The sequence below is a fragment of the Vombatus ursinus genome, unplaced genomic scaffold, assembly GCF_900497805.2.
Source record: "Vombatus ursinus unplaced genomic scaffold, bare-nosed wombat genome assembly UNPS02011700.1, whole genome shotgun sequence".
Taxonomy (NCBI): domain Eukaryota; kingdom Metazoa; phylum Chordata; class Mammalia; order Diprotodontia; family Vombatidae; genus Vombatus; species Vombatus ursinus.
The window spans coordinates 3,520,171-3,537,044 of NW_020951478.1; positions in this window are offsets into that span (position 1 = coordinate 3,520,171).

Genomic DNA, 16,874 nt, shown 5'->3' on the forward strand with positions numbered 1-16,874 from the left:
GTATCAGATCTGATATTTTAAAGGGCAAGTTATACAGGCTTACAAACCAAGAATAACTTATCCACCAATACTGGGTATAATGTAATGGGGAAGGGAAGAGGTGGACCTTTAATGAAATAGAGAATTTCTTAACATTCCTGATTAAAAGATCAAAACTGGGTAGTAACCTAGAAATACAAATGTAGTAATAAAGAGAAACATAAAAAAGTTAAATATAAGCAATCAATTAAAAAGTAGTTTATGAGGAAGGGAAAAGTGTTTGCATTTGGATATGGGGCATAATGGAAACTTCCCCTGAGACTCATGAGTATCAGTAAGGCTCACAGAGGGAATCAAATGAAATAGCAAGCCTGGGAATTATTGTTGTTATGTTTTCATGATTTTAAATGGAGGGGGGGAAGAGAGAGGGAGAAAGGACACAACGGGGAAGAAAAGGAGAGAAATGAAAAGAGGGGACTTAAGACCTTACTTAATCAGAAGTCTATATAAACAATGAAGGAATAAGGGAAGTATATATCACTTGAATCTCATTTTGAACTGATGTAGAGTGAAGTGAGCAGAACAATTTAAACACAATATTATAAAAAATAACAATTTGAAAGACATGAACTCTAATCCGTGCAATGAACCTTCCTTCTCCTCTCCTTTCTTTTCTTCTCTCTTTCTCTCCTCTCCTCTCTGCTCTTCTCCTTTATTTTCCTTTCTTCCCCTTTCCTTCACCAATGAGCAATTCTTTTCCAGAGATCTGTATAGGCTTAGTCACTTACAGTCATCGATTAGGTGGTGCTTCTTCCAGGGGTTGCCTCTCACAGTTCATCAACGTATGGCTCCTACCAAGAATGGTGGTAATGATTGTTGCAATCTATCTTGCTCCTCTTGTGTCTCTTCAAAGTTCCCAATATGTTCCTGCTTCTCGTTGCTCCCTGTCGCATTTCATCACCCATTTTCGGTCAGTGTAGCTAGTGACTGCATCATTCTGCATATAGTTCTCTGCAGTTCCCCAAAGTTGTCATTGTGAGTCCTTTTTCTTTTCTTTTCTTTTCTTTTCTTTTTTCTTTTTTTTAAGACAATTGGGGTTAAGTGACTTGCCCAAGGTCACACAGCTAGTAAGTGTCAAATGTTTGGTCTGAGGCCAGATTTGAACTCAGGTCCTCTTGACTTTAGGGCCAGTGCTCTATCCACTATACCACCTAGCTGTCCCATGAGTCTTTTTTCTAGAGGAAAAAACATTTTTCTTTCATGGGCCTTGTCTCAATACGGCAGAGAGGAGTACTTCAGTTTCCTTGTTGTAGTGGAAACATATTTTCTCCTTGCAACAAAGTGCTCCATAAGTGAATCCACTGTGAAACTTCTCCCTTCCTAACATTGCGGTCCCACAAAACATTCACCCAGGAATAAAAAAATATTTAGGTTCTTCAATTCAGCTCACATGTACTTTCTCTATGAAACCTTTCTTCATCTCTCCCGCTGCTAATGCCTTCCCTTCTCCCCCTCAAATTAAAAAAAAATTGCCTTGTATTTATTTTATATATATTGTGTATTTGCATGTGCATATATGTGATGTTTCTCCTTGCAGAATGTGAACTCCTTGAGGATAACGACAATTTTTCTTTTGTCTTTGAATGCCCAATATATCTGTAGCATACAGTAGATGCTTAATAGATGCTTGTTGACAGATGGATCAATTTCCATCACCAACACCAGGTTGGGACATAATGTCTCCACTGTCTAAAGTCTTCCTTTTCCCTCAGGTACCAGAACCAAAATTCCTCTACTTGAGTGAAGACTTCCTCTGGGTCTAGAAATTTGGCAAAGTACCTAATTTCTTTCTGATTATTTTACAAGCTCTGTATTTCTCACCTTTGCCAACTGGATGGTGTTATTACAATGACCTGGGACTTCTTCCTGACATATCTAGGGGTTTGGATGGGGAAGGAAGTCAATCAAGCTCTCCTTAAAGCACTATATAAATTATCAGCTATTATCATTATTATTATTAAGAAGTGAGGCTGAAATTCAGATCTTCAGGTGCCACAGCCAAAGCTCTGTCCACTGCACCACACTGCCCCTTGCATGATATTAGTTCTACTGAATTTTTCACTTATCATTCTGAAGGTTCAGCACCATATAAATATCACACATTTGTGCTATAGCTAGTCTGTATGGAGTCCTCAGTTTTTAATTTAATTCTCTCACCAATATGACACTACTGTTTGCTCTATTAGATTTTCTTTAGTCTTCTCTCCTCAAATATTAGCAAAATAAAACTTCCTCCCACCAGGGATAGAAGAGATAGTGGGAGGTGGGGCAGAGATTTCTGAAATAATAAAGAGTTGAAATAATGCTTGTAAATCATTTTCAGCAATTTGGAACAAATGATACTGACCACTATTACCTCCTTTTAACTGCTCTCGCCTCCCCCGATGTCTCACTTGGAAATGTAATTTGTAGCTACATTTTCAAATCCATTTTTATTCCAGGGGGGTTCGAAATAAACATGATGGTGGGAAATTAAGCAATATGTCATTGGCAGAGTTCCAAGTGGCAGTGCTGTAGAGAATTACATGAAACTAAATTGAAACTGTACAACAGCAGTAGTGTGTAATCAGTCCTCATGTGCAGAACAGATGTGACAACTGCAGCAGACACAAGGGAGGGTGGAGCCTGAGGCTTGCCCCATAGCTTAGCTCAGGTTCAGTCTCAGTGGAGTATGGAAATGGCTATGTGGATAGTTACTCATCTTTTCACAATGAAAGCTACAAATCTCCTGGGGTCTGAAAGAAGGGCTGGCTGAAGAAGCAGAATGTGATCAAGGGCTCATGAGAATTCCGAAGAACATATGGCTTTGGAAAGAATTCACAGGCAAATGTTTTTGCAGTACAGTACTCTGTGCTCACTCGCCCAAATCGAACTTACACTGGCAGACCAGGTCCCTAAAGGATGACTGACTCCTACTCCCTTTAGGGTTCTGGGCAGGGGTAGTCTAAGGGATTATGGCTTTTCATACTGTAGTGCCAGAGCCCATGTTGGTATGTTTCCCATTAGCAATCAAAATAAATGGAACTCCATTAGCTTTTAGAAAAGGGATTCACTAAGATATAGCAAGAATTGTAGTTACAATAACATTCCCTATGAAGCCAGAGTCCTTAGTCTTTGTGACCTTTCAAATAATTAGAAGACATCATTATCTGGTGTACTGCACCAGCTCCTTGGTCACAAATAGCTAGAGTCAGACTCTCCCCCTACTTTCCATGCAGTCTCTTGGTAGGTAAATGTCTGTGCATGCATAAGGATTCGGGTACCCATTGGCCAGTCCTCCTGTCCCATTACAGTAGTATGTGTATGTGTGTGTGAGGGGGTACTAGATGTGTATATTTATCTATATATGTATATATTCACACATATATAGATTAAAAATAGATATGCAGACACACTACTGTAATGGGCTGGGGGAGGGGATTGGCCAACAGTATGCCAACTTCGAAGCATGCACAGATTAGATGGATAGATAGATAGGTAGATAGGAATTTGTTTTACTAAATGCTAATTTCTCACATCCAAGTATGAACATGGAGTTAGGGGCAGCTGCATATTCATCCTGATTTAAAGTATCTAACTGGATGAGAGATTGATAGTCAGTGGTTAGAGTCAGTTTTAAAGCCAGGAAGACCTGGGTTCAGAGCTTGCTACTGATACATACTGACTGAGTGATCCTGGGAAAGTCACTTCACATTTCCATGCTCTAAGCAACCCTCTAAAACTGTAAATTGCAGAGAAGGTGTTGATGTGAATTTGTAAAAGGAGTTTCCTCACCCAGGAGTTCCTTATACCAATAAAAATGCTTGTTGATGGATTGATTAGCATCCTCCTCTTACTCTCCCACTTCCTAGTGCAGTGCTGACTACATAGTAGTTGTTTAATAAAAGCTTATTGAATTAAATACCTCAGCAGGCTCCATAACTGAACTAAGATGTCTACTTTCTTAATTGTGTGACAGAAGGTGCTGGGTTTATTTTAATGTGGGCTCGTGATTTTTGTTGTTGTTATTTAGTCATCTTCCAATCATATTCGGCTTTTTGTGACCCCTTTATAGAGGTTTCCTTGGCAAAGATACTGGAGCGATTTGCCATTGCCTTCACTAACTTATTCTACAGATGAGAAAACTGAGGCAAACAAGGTCGAGTGACTTGCCCAGGGTCACATAGCTAGTAAGTGTCTGAGGCTGGATTTGAACTCGTCTTCCTGACTCCAGACCCAGCACTTTATCCGCTGTGCCACCTAGCTGCCCATGGTTCTACCTGTCAAATGAGAGACCTTTAGAGTCTCTCTAAACAGGAAAATGCCCTCTGGCCACATGCTTTCATATCTCAAGGTTCATAAACTAATTGGGCAAAGACAGTTCTAATCACCTAAACCCTGTTTCAGGAGAAGTTGACATATTTGTCCATTCATGCAATGTTTTCTATAGCATAAAAAATTATCATATTCACAATATGCTTGGCATAAGCCTATTGGATGGAAATTTATGGCAAGCAAAGGAAACTGTCTTATAAATAATTTTTTTTTCCTAAGAAACATCTGAAATAAAGACTCTTAAATTTTCTGGGATGGAATATGCCTTCCTTAAACATTTTACTTAATATGTAGCCTCTAAGGAATGTGTCTTTCTCTAGCATTTTTCATGCTCTCTATAGTCAAATGTAATGAGTTGAACACAGACAATTATATGAATGCAAATATGATGATCATTACTCATCCTCAACAGTGGAACCTATTTTAATTACATCTGAGTGAATTTAGTGTTCTGAAAAAGTATTTATAGTTTCCCATAAGAACAGCAATACTGCAAATCTCTCCAGATCATCTTCCAAACTTTCACTTCATAGGATATACTTTTTATCAGAATTGGGCTAGAGGATTTGGCAGCTTTTGGAGTTCTATTTCTTTTTCTCTAATAGAATGCTTTCTTCTGTTGATTTAACCTTCAACGCTGCTGCAATATCTTAGCATATATTCTGGGATGATCACAGTCAACCAATCAATAAACATTTATTAAGTGCTTACTATATGACAGGCACTGTACTGAGGTCACAAATAGATGATAGCTAAGTAGAAAGCTCAAAAAGATATATGATTTACAGGTTCTTAGGCATAATATCTTTTTCAGGTGTTAGTGTTGGGGGTTTGGAGGGTGTTGGGGAGAAGAAAGGGAGGACCAGATTTGTTAAGGTGGCCTGAGTTAGGCTCTGGTGCCAGAACTAGGTAGTTCTTGGTCCTTAATCAGAAAGCAAAACTGGTATCTTTGGTTTTGATTTTTAAAAATGTTTCTGGACCAGCTTTTCCTCTGCCTAAGCTGAGTCTAGGAGCAAATTTGGGGGTGTAGAGTTAACAGAGTTTCTGTGGCATACTCTGCTTCTGTATCCTTCCTCAGTTCACTGGACTCTAACATTTTCAATGCTGAGTAACCCAGGTCCCCAAAGCTTTTTGAATGGGCATGTTTAATTGCATAGCCTGTCCTCTTGCTTCTGGGAAGATACTCCACAATTCTGTATACATTCACCCAGACAGGCTCCAGGGAGAGGCAAAAGGGATACGAATTTAATATTTTATCAAATGCTGGGTACAATTCACAATCCAGGAGGGCTCAGAGCTTCTGATCTGAGCTGCTGCCTTCACTCTGACATTCTGCCTGATCCAGGAATTACTAGGTTAGCAGTGAGAGTGTTAGACAGTGGAGTCACTCTCACACTTTGCCTGTGAGCAGAGAAATTTAGAGACTCACATCTAATACACTAAAATGTAACAGCTGCAGGTGGGAAGAGATCAGGCGATCACACTTACAGATTCACACTGAATGAAAACGTTCTAAATAGACATAATCCACCTTTTAACATTAAGGTTAAACTTTTAACTGGCAGAACAAGCCTAGGGTTTGACTGGCATTTGAATTTCCAGAGGTAGTTTTTTTTTTTAAAGCAAAACAAAACACTTATCAAGATAGGCTTCAATCAATGCAAGTGGTTATCAGTGTTTTATATTTTAGCAGACCAGCAGCCTCCAGGCCCAAAAAGGAGACTATTTTTTTAAAATACTCAGCCAGAGAAAAGTGCGTGCATTTTTACGTGGAGATTATAGACAGCTGAATTTGGATAAATGAGCTAATTATTGGGTTCTTCTCTCCCCAGGGGACAAATTACAACAATTTCTTGGTAGGATGTCTACTCTGTTAAACCTGGGTCAGAGACTTTTTTAGCCCTGAGTACCACAAAGAGGGTTAAGCAATGACTTGGAGGGAGGGGGTGAGGGAGGAGGTGGTGTCTCTGGTAGGCCCATAGTATAGAATGGGGAGAAAAAAAGGGAGAGGTAAAAGAAAGGTGGTGTGAGTGAACAGAGAAGGAAAGGTTGGAAGGAAAAAGTAAATGTACCTCTTGTGTGCTTAATTTACCATTAATAGAATAGAGAAAATTTCATTCCAATTCCAATGAATTAAAATTAATTTCCAAATTCCACTCCAGATTCCATTGTGGTAAAAGTAGGCTGAGGGACTTGTTAATAGAGCATGGAAAATAGCACACAAAGGGAAGTTCAGGGTATAAACTTACTTGGAAGCATGGAATTTATGATATGAGTGTCTAGTGTGCTGGAAACAGAGGCAGAAAAAAACCTGGGTTTGAATACCTCTTCAGAGGTTCTTTAGCTGAGACCCTAGGTACCTTGCTCAGTCTTCGTTTGTTCTTCTATAAAGTAGTGATAACAAATTCTATGGTGCTTTCTTCACTGGCTTATATATGAAAATCAAATGAAATAATGTAGATAGAGGATTGGGAGAGGTTTAAAGAGCCATTAATTATGTGACAGTTATCATCCTCAAAGAATTAAGGTATCTACATAAAACCTCACTAATAGAGATGTGTGTGTGTGTGTGTGTGTGTGTGTGTGTGTGTAAATGTTCACCAGCATCACATGCCTGAAATCTAGTCCATTATTTCTGATTTCCTCTGGGAGGCCTCCATCCCACAACCAAGATGCCCCAGCTCTTTCTGTAATTCCCAGCCCTGGTGGTAGGATAAGGAAATGATAAAGACCCAAAACTATGTGTGTGTTTATAAAGCTTGGAAGTTGTGTCTCACCTCTCCCCTTGTCCCCTACCATGTACCTCTAATAGAATTCTATATGTTTATTTTTTCAGCTAAGTTAAAGTATCTGAAGATTTAGAGATGTCTGTGAATCAGGCAGGAACAATGCATCTAGGCAAAATTTGTACTTCTTTAATAGAAAGGCCTAAGAGAGAGAATCTATACCCATGAAAGATAGATTTTCATGTACTTAGACATCTCCACTGGGCCAACCCAGTTTGAAGAAAATACCTCGTTTTGGCTACTAGATGAGGCCACAAGAATGGAGGTAGAGCCCTTAAGATCATTGTAGAAGCTGCTGTTCCCAAAATTTCATTTTCACTATTGAAAAAAGTTAAAAGGGGCAGCTAAATAGCACAGTTGATAGAGCTCCAGCCTTGGATTCAGGAGGACCTGAGTTCAAATCCCACCTCAGACACTTGACATTTACTAGCTGTGTGATCCTGGGCAAGTCACTTAGCCCTGATTGCCTCATCAAAAAAAAAAAAAAAAAGAAAAGGTTAAATTCAAGGGATGATACAGCTGCATGGAACCCAAATGGATTTTTAAAAAACAGATAGCAATTAAATGCACTGAGGAGTCTCTTTTTCTGAGGAATTTTACTATCTAGCACACATATGGTGTCTTTACTGACTGTTGGCTTCTCTTTTTTTTTTTTTGACATGATTTTTAACTGTTTTGTTAAGCCTTACTACAATGATTCTTAGCAGCAATATAGAGAGAATGTGGGTCGTGTGTCTCTTAATCAAGAAAGCAGGGCTAGTAATGAAGATTCAGATTTATATTTCAGTGGAGCTTGGAAGTTATAAATCTATAATCTTCAGAAAGTAGGTGGGCACAGGCCTTGATGAGCTGGGGGGTTCTTTCTGGAGCCAGAGGTTTCCTTCCCCTAGACAGAGGAGCCAGCACTCCCTTTATCTTTGGATTTCCTTCTACTCCCTGGTGGGGGGGATCCACTCCCTTCAGTTTCAAGCCCTGCATCACTTAAATCCAATTCACTGGCAAGTCAAGACATCACCCGGCTGATGTCATTGGTCCTCTTTGAGAACTAAGGATGAACAACAAACACAAAAAATTGCCCACCCAGTGACTATAGAGGGAAAGGAGAGGAGGAAGGAAAAGGTAGGAAGGCCAATGAATCAGCCTGAAAAGTGGTGGGTGGGGAAGGAAATGGAGAGATTGCCATATAAAGAACTGAAAACTGTGAGAAATTTGGAAAGTGCCAGGTCCAGCCTTAGAAAGACAGTATCAGAAAAATATCTGTATGGTGTGATTTCAATGGCCTGTGAGTTCCTGCCCTCCTAAAAATGTGGCTCCTACCCCTTCACTGATGTTCAATGTGTGCCAGGAACAAAGCAATGATGAATATTTATTGAGTACTTGATATGTTCAAGATACTGTCATAGATCGTAGATTTAAAACTAGAAGGACCTTTAGAGATCTAGTCCAACACTCTCTAGCACTTTACATATGGGGAAACTGACACCTAGAAAGGTTAAACGACTTAACTGAGAACATAGTTAGTACATAGTAGAGTCAGGATTGCAATGAAATCTGTCTCCAAATCCAGTGCTCTTTCCTCTGTATCACACTGTCTTCCAATAACAGAGGATTTACTATATTACTATAAAAATAAACCTTCTACATGAATGGAACATGCTAAAGAAGGTTATTACAGCTGGACCAGTGGATTCAGAAACAGAAGCTACTTTAGAAGTGATTGAGTCCAGTCACTTCATTGTACAGATGAGAAAACTGAGCTCTATGAATTTAATGAACTTGTCCAAGGCTTCAAAGATAGTAGAGAGCTAGTACTTGAACCTATATCTCCCAAATCCAGATCTAGTTTTGCCCATACCAGACCATCACAGTCTCTTAATAGACACACCCTCTTAAACATTTCTGTTTTACCAGAAGCACTGGGAAATTTCCTTATTCCAAACAAAAGACAACTAAATAAGCAGGCTATAAAAATCAAAATCACTTTAATAAATCAATCCTGAACTGGTTCAGAGTTCTTTTTCTTCTCCTTCCCCAGGAATTCCAAGTCCCCATCCTCTTTTGCCAGCTAAAAATCCTTAACCAACTTACTGGAGGCCAAACAAAATATAATGATTGAAAACTTCAGCCTCAGAAGTGCACCCTAATCAGCCAAAGCCCCACCAATATTATCCCCAGAAAGCCTCATCACTTCAAGTAAAAGCCCTGTAATACAGGGAAACAGGTGTTTAGAAGTCCAAAGTCAGAGAAACAGAAGTATGGGCTATAGGATGGCTTTATTCCCCTGGGCTTGGATGAACTCCTATAGAGTTTCTGTACACAGGCAATAATGAAGTGTTAGTTCTAGACAGCTGCTCCTATGACCTTGGTATGTGCATAATGTTTAGTTGGCATATTTCTGAGGCCTTCAGTCCTTTCACACCCTTCACTCCTTCCTTCTATGCCAGTGCTTCTGGAGGCTACAGAAAAGTGCCCTTTCCCTTCCTCATAGTTCTCTTGCCCACATTCTATACCTTTCACTGGGCATGATCTTCCCGGCTACCCCTCCCAGGTCCTAATCTCACATATTTCTAATGACTATCCTCTCCTGGCAGACAAGTGAGACCTTGAGAACTCTAGCTATGTACTGCTGCTGTGACATCCTTCCTCATCAAGCCAAAGGCTATGATCACCTGAGGAAAAAGGTCTACCCCTTAATGACATCTCAGCTTGAAACTCTGTTTCAGGATGTTTAGGCATGCTCTCCTGCAGAGCTCAGCTCCAGATGAGGCCTGAGCTGTGTCCTCAGGAAATAGTCTATGCCAACTCAGACCTTTTTTTTTGAGTAGCTATGCTCGTCTTAGAAGATTTCACACACATAAACAAATAAAGACTAGCACATAACCGGTGGAGCTCCAAATTGGATGCAATAAATGTTAAACTGGAGGGTATTTTTACCCAGAATAAGTGTTAGAAAATGCTAATTTTCCCTTTTCAAAATGCACCTGCCCTTCAAAGTTTCCAAGAAAACATACGCATACAAATAGTAAAGACAAAACAATTATATCAAGACAGGAAAAATGACATTAAAAAACACCCTAAAGCAATGAAAGGTCAAACTTTCTTAGAAGCCTGACAGTGAGTAAACCGGGGCCAGGAGAGGAAAAGACACTCCTAAAGATGAAAAATGTGGAAAAGTTTTTCCTCCAGACTCCTGAAGGGACAAATGCATCTACAACAGCTGACATCTGCTTGCAAAGAAAGAACAAATACACCATGTCTGATGCACAGAATTCTGCTGTAGCCATTTTAGCTTTATCAGTAACCTGACACCATCTGAGCAAAATCTTAATTTTACACTTACGTTGCCTCTTTTATCTCTTACATTTTGAAGAACAATTAGTTGTTATGTTAGAAGTTTTAAAACTAACAGGCTCACAGCTCAGAACTAGAAAGGATCATAGAAGCCACCTAACCTGTCTTCCTCTCCCCATTTTCCAGATGAGGAAACTAGATCTCAGAGAGGCAAAACAACTTGCCCCAGGTCACACATACACTAAGTAACAGAGTCAGAATTTGAATTCAGATCCCTAACTTTTAAATGTTTATTCTCCATGTGTTTCAAGATAGAAAGTGTTGCATAGTGGGTAAAGAAGGAGCCTCAGTTTCAGAAGACTTGCTTTCATATTCTGCCTTTGACTTACACTGGCTACGGAACCTCAGACACAAGTCACTTTAAACTCTCAGTGCCCCTCAAACCATAGTCGTTAGTGATCTCTTTTTACTCATTAATTTTGAACAAATTATCTGTATAGTCATTGTGTGTTCCAGCAGAATGCAAGCTTCCTGAGCACAAGGGTTATTTTTTTTTTCATCCTCGTATTTCTGGTGAAATATCAATCGATCAACAAGCATTTATTTATTACCTGTCATGTGTCAGATGTATTTCTAGGTGTTGGCACTAGGGATACAAAGATAGAAATGAAACAAAATCTGCCCTCAAGAAGCTTACTCTACATTTCATTTGGGAAAACAATGTAACCTGACAGTACATACAAAATAAATACAAGGTAACTATGGGAGAAAAAAGACACCACCCACTGGGAGGGTTAGAAAAGACATGTAGAAGATAGTGTTCATGCTGAGTTATGAAGAAAGCTAAGGGTTTTAAGAGGTAAAGATGAGGAAGAACTGCATTTAGGAAATGAGTGAAAGGCTTGGAAAGTCCAGACAGATGGAAGATGAAGGGTCTGGATCACAAAGAATATGAAAAGGAATAATAAAACTATGAAAGGTAAGTTGGGTCAGTTTATGAAAGTTTTTAAAGGTCAAATGGAGAAGTTTGTATTTGATTCTAGGTCCAGTAAGGAGACACTGGAATGTGTTAATCACAGGAACAATAGGGTAAACCTGTGCCTTACAAAACTCATGGGGGTGGCTGTGAGGAGGATGGGCTGGAGAAGTGAGAGACCAGAGGCAGGACACCAAGGAGCTATTGTAGTAGTTTGGCTAAGAGCTAGGGTGGTGGCTATGTAAGCTGAGAGAGGGGAACAGATATGAGAGATGTTATATGGTGAAGGGCAAAAAGGGAGGAGGTGTAATTAGGATGCAGAACAACAGCCCTGTACAGGATCAGTGGTTAACTGAACTTTTACTCACAAGGGTGGAAGGAGAATAGATGGCAACAGGGAATAATATCAGCATAAGATCGTCAATGCCCTTGGTCCATGGGCAGCACACAGTGGTGGGGGGAGGGGAAGGTGCTTCAGATAATGCTATTCCCACTCTCATCAAAGGCCCCAAGTCACTCATGTACAGTTTTAGACAAAGAACTGATGTGGAACAAATAGGAGACTGCTTCATCACCCATGAAGGTGGTTTGGACCACTGAAATCAGGATATTTTCTGAGTTGCCCTGAAGAATGAGTTGCAGGGACCAAGAAACTTAACCTAACTTTATCACGGCAATTAAGTTGTCTCCTGGTCAGTTGAACCTTAGTATCTTGGAGGCTGGGGCTATGATAGTCAAAGTCCAAACCCATTTTCACTAGCTAACAATCAGGTAGAATCAACAAGACTTTTGGTAACTGATTGGATATATGGAGCTAGAAACAGTGAGGAGTTTAGGAAAGGTAGTTGCAAGCCAGAGTAGCTGAAAGCATGCTGGTATCCTTTATAGAAACAGAAAAAAAAAATAGAAAAAGAGTGGGTTGTAGGGAAAAGATAGTGAGTTCTCTTTTGGACATGTCGAGTTTGGGGCGCCTACAGGCCATATAATTAGAAATGTCTAAAGTTCCATTAACACTGTGGGACTAGAGTTCACAGAGAGACTAGGGCTGGATATATTCGCCTGGAAGATGTCTGCATAGTGATGACAATTAAACAAAGAGACAATGTGTATTTAATAAACATTTTTTAAAAAGAAATTCAACTGAACTTTCTTAAAATATACATAATGAATTCAATTCAACTGAACAACAACTATAAGGACTATTGTGAGCGGAGCACTATGCCAGATGCTAGGGCAGATACAAAGATGAATTAGATGGGGACCTTGCCCTCACTGAGCTTGTAGGTTAGTAGAAGAGACTAGAGTCCATACACAAATAACTAGAATACAACACAGAATCTACAAATAGAATAATTTGATACACCTATCATTGTAAATTCTCATCCTATACCAATGTTTCGTGTTTTTTTTTTTTTTTATCTGTGGCTTATCAATCAGAAGACTACTGATCTGGGACTAGGTTTAATTTTGTGTTCATTTTACTGCCTAACACATTGTTGCCACTCTATAAATGTTAAACAATAATCATCCCATGTACAGCTTACAAGGCAACCGCAGAACTCCAAAAAAGGAAACTAAATCCTTAGAGGATAAATACTCAGCCTCCTGATCACTGTTTACTTGATAAACAAAGCAGATTTCACAGAATAGTAGACCTTTGTATCTCTCCATATGGAGTTAATTCACAGCACCCATTCCCGGCCTAATTTTCTGGAGAAATTCACCCTGCATCATCCTCTGAGGTCTTCTCTGGCCTCACCTTTAACTGCTCTTGCCATTTTCCAAGTGCTCTGCAGAAAGAGAAATACACTGATGATTCCTTCTGCTGAATTAATTGAAAATTCAATAACTAGGATAATAAATCATTAAAGCATAAGAAACTGTATCAATAATCATCTTATAGAGATCAGAGGTTCCCAAACTTATTTGACCTAATACTCCTTTTCAAAAAAAATTACTCAGCCCCCCCCAGAAATCTACTTTCTTTAACTTTTTAATGTTTTTTAATTTGCATCATTTCAATATATATATAACATATTTGAAATGGCACATCTTAAATTTAATAATTTATTGTAAATTTGTGGGTTTTTTCCTGCACTGAAATTTTGATGACACAATATTGTGTCATGTAACCATATAGTATCATACTATAGACAAGTCATTACACACACATATTCCTCTTGATGCATGCTGGACTTCCCAACAATATGCAACTTTCTTCCCTGCCAACACTTGCTTTTTAAGATTTGACCACTGATCTGTTATAACTTGCATTTTGTGTATTTATTTGGAAAATCATGTAATCACTATGATTTTAACTGTGTTACACAACAGATGAAAAATGTATGAAGTTTTTCAAAATTTTCTTATCTTCTCTTCTTTACTTATGCTTCTACTGCTCCCTTATTTTTATTCAATTCTCCCCAATTACACCTGAGCCTACTATCATCCCCGACATGATCATTCCAGCACCCCCCAGGGGGTAGTTTTGTCTCCTTTAGGAAGCTATGACAGACTTAGAAAAGAGAAAGTAAATATTTAAGGTCAAACAACTAGTTAGTAGTAAAGCTGGATTTCAACCCAGGGCTCCTGTCTCTTTGTCCAGCAGTCTCCTGAGTGAACCATTCACCCTGGACTTGTGCTCTTTGAATGCTCCTTCATCCTGACATGTTATGGTGAACAGAGACCTTAGAGAGGCCTTGTTGCATAACTTTGCAAAGTAAACCATTTTGTCAACTGTCAAGTCATTTCATCCCAAAATCAAACCTGAACTAAGAGAATGTTGTCATTAGAACCATGCTTTCAGTATTTGGTAGAGTCAACAGGATATAGTGAAGAGCATAATGACTCAGGTTGTCTTCAGAAATCCATAAAGTCCAAGAGGCCTTTTATGCCCTTACAAGAACAGGAAACTGAATCAGGGAAGCTGGCTACATTCGATGCTGGGGTTAACTTTTGCTTCTTTGAGGTAAAGCCTCCTTATGTTGTGCGTGGGAAGACAGAATCTGTATCAGGGAAACTCTGGTCTTAACACATTGAAGAAATACCAGCCATCTGAGATGAGCTCTCTACTCTCCCATTTGTTAACTTCATCAGCCCCTATGCATTTAATTATCATCCCTATACAAATGGCTCCCAAATCTATATATTCAGCCTTAGTCTATGTCCTGAACTCTAGTCATGCATTTACAACTCCTCATTGGACATATTAAATGAAATGTCTCATAAACATCTCAAACTCAACATGTCCAAAACTTAACTCTTTATCTCTCCCCACTAAACCTATCCAAATTCTGAACATCCCTATTTCTAATGGGAGTACTATCATCCAGATGGTTACCTATGTTCACAACCTCTTTACTCTCCCTCACCTCACATATCCAATTGGTTGTCAAATCTTATTGATTCTACACCTATATCTCTTACATATGACAACTTCACTCTACTCACACCACTATTGCCCTACTTTGTAATGTTCTCTATCTCCTGTTTGGTCATGAATTCTTCTGTTCTTCACAGATCTGATAGGTAAACTATTCCTTGCTCTCCCAGTTGCTTATAGTATCAGCCTTTATATCGAAATCATGAACCCATTTTGACTTTATTGTGGTATGTGGTGTGAGATTTTGGTCTATGCCTAGTTTCTGCCATACTCTTTTCCAGTTTTCCCAGCAGTTTTTTTTTTTCGAAGAGTGGGTTCTTATCCCAGAAGCTGGGGTCTTTGGGTTTATAAAATAATAGATTACTATAGCCATTAACTACTGTGTCTTGCATATTTAACCTATTCCACTGATCTACCACTCTATTTCTTAGCCAGTAGCAAGCAGTTTTGATGATTGCTGCTTTATAATACAATTTAAGATCTGGAATAGCTAGGCCACCTTCCCCTGCATTTCTTTTCATTAGTTTCCTTGATATTCTGGACCTTTTGTTCTTCCAAATGAATCTTGTTATTATTTTTTCTAACTCTATAAAATAATTTTTGGTAGTTTGATTGGTATGGCACTGAATAAGTACATTAGCTTAGGTAGAATGGCCATTTTTATTATATTAGCTCGGCCTAGCCATGAGCAACTGATGTTTTTTTCCAATTATTTAGATCTGACTTTATTTGTGTGAAAAGTTTTTTATAATTGTGTTCATAGAGTTCCTGGGTCAAAAGCTTTTTGATTTAATATAATCAAAATGATCTATTTCACATTTAGTAATGCTCTCTATCTCTTGTTTGGTCATGAACCTGTAACTCACTTAACTTTTCCTTTAAGAATTTGAATGCTATATCACTTGGTGCATAAGTGTTTTGGTACCTTTTAGCAAGATATAGTTTTCTTCTTTGTCTCCTTTAATTAGATCCATTTTTGCTTTTGCTTTGTCTGAGATCAGGATTGTTACCCCTCCTTTTTTTTTTTCTTCAGCTGAAGCATAATAGATTCTGCTCCAGCCCCTTACTTTTACTCTGTGTGTGTCTCTCTGCTTCAAGTGCATTTCTTGTAAATAACATATTGTAGGTTTATGATCCATTCTGCTATCTGCTTCCATTTTATGGAAAATTTCATCTCATTCACATTCACAATTATGATTACTAACTGTGCATTTCCTTCCATCCTATTTTCCCTCTTATTTGTCCTTTCTCTCCTTTCACTCTTTTCTCTCCTCAACAATGTTTTGCTCCTGTCTACTCCCTCCCCTGGTCTGCCCTCTCTTCTGTCGGCTCCAACCCTCCCCTGCCTTTACTTAATCTTCTCCCCCTCCTGCTTCCCTGTCAGGTAAAATAGACTTCTATATTCAACTGATTGTGTATATTATTCTGTCGTGAGCCAATATTGATGAGAATAAGTTTCAAGCAATGCCCATTACCCGCTCTCCCATCTCTCCCTCCACTATTATAGGTTTTTCACTCCTCTTCATGTGAAATAATTTACCCCAATCTACCTCTCCATTCCTTCTACACCCTCTTTCTCATCCCTTTATTATTTTTTAAATGTCATTCCCTCAAATTCACCTTATACTTATAGACTTATGTCTATATATATATATATATATATATATATATATATATATGTATTCTTTTTAGCTGCACTATTAGTGGTACAATTTTTAAGAATTTCAAATATCATCTTCTCATGTAGGGTTACAAACAGTTCTGTTCCATCAAATCTCTTATGTTTTCTTTTTTCTTTTTTACCTGTTTATACTTCTCTTGGGTCTTGATATTGGAGATCAAAAAAAATTTTTTTTCAATTCTAGTCTTCTCCTTATGAAGGCGTGAAATATTTCTATTTCATTGAATGACAATTTTTCCCTTGAAGTATTTTGCTAAATTTCACTAGGTAAATGATTTTTGGTTATAGTCCTAGCTCTTTTGCCTTCCAGAATATCATGTTCCATGATCTCTGATCCTTTAATGTTGCACCTGCTAAGTCCTGTGTAATACTGATTGTGGCTCCCTGATATTTGAATTGTTTCTT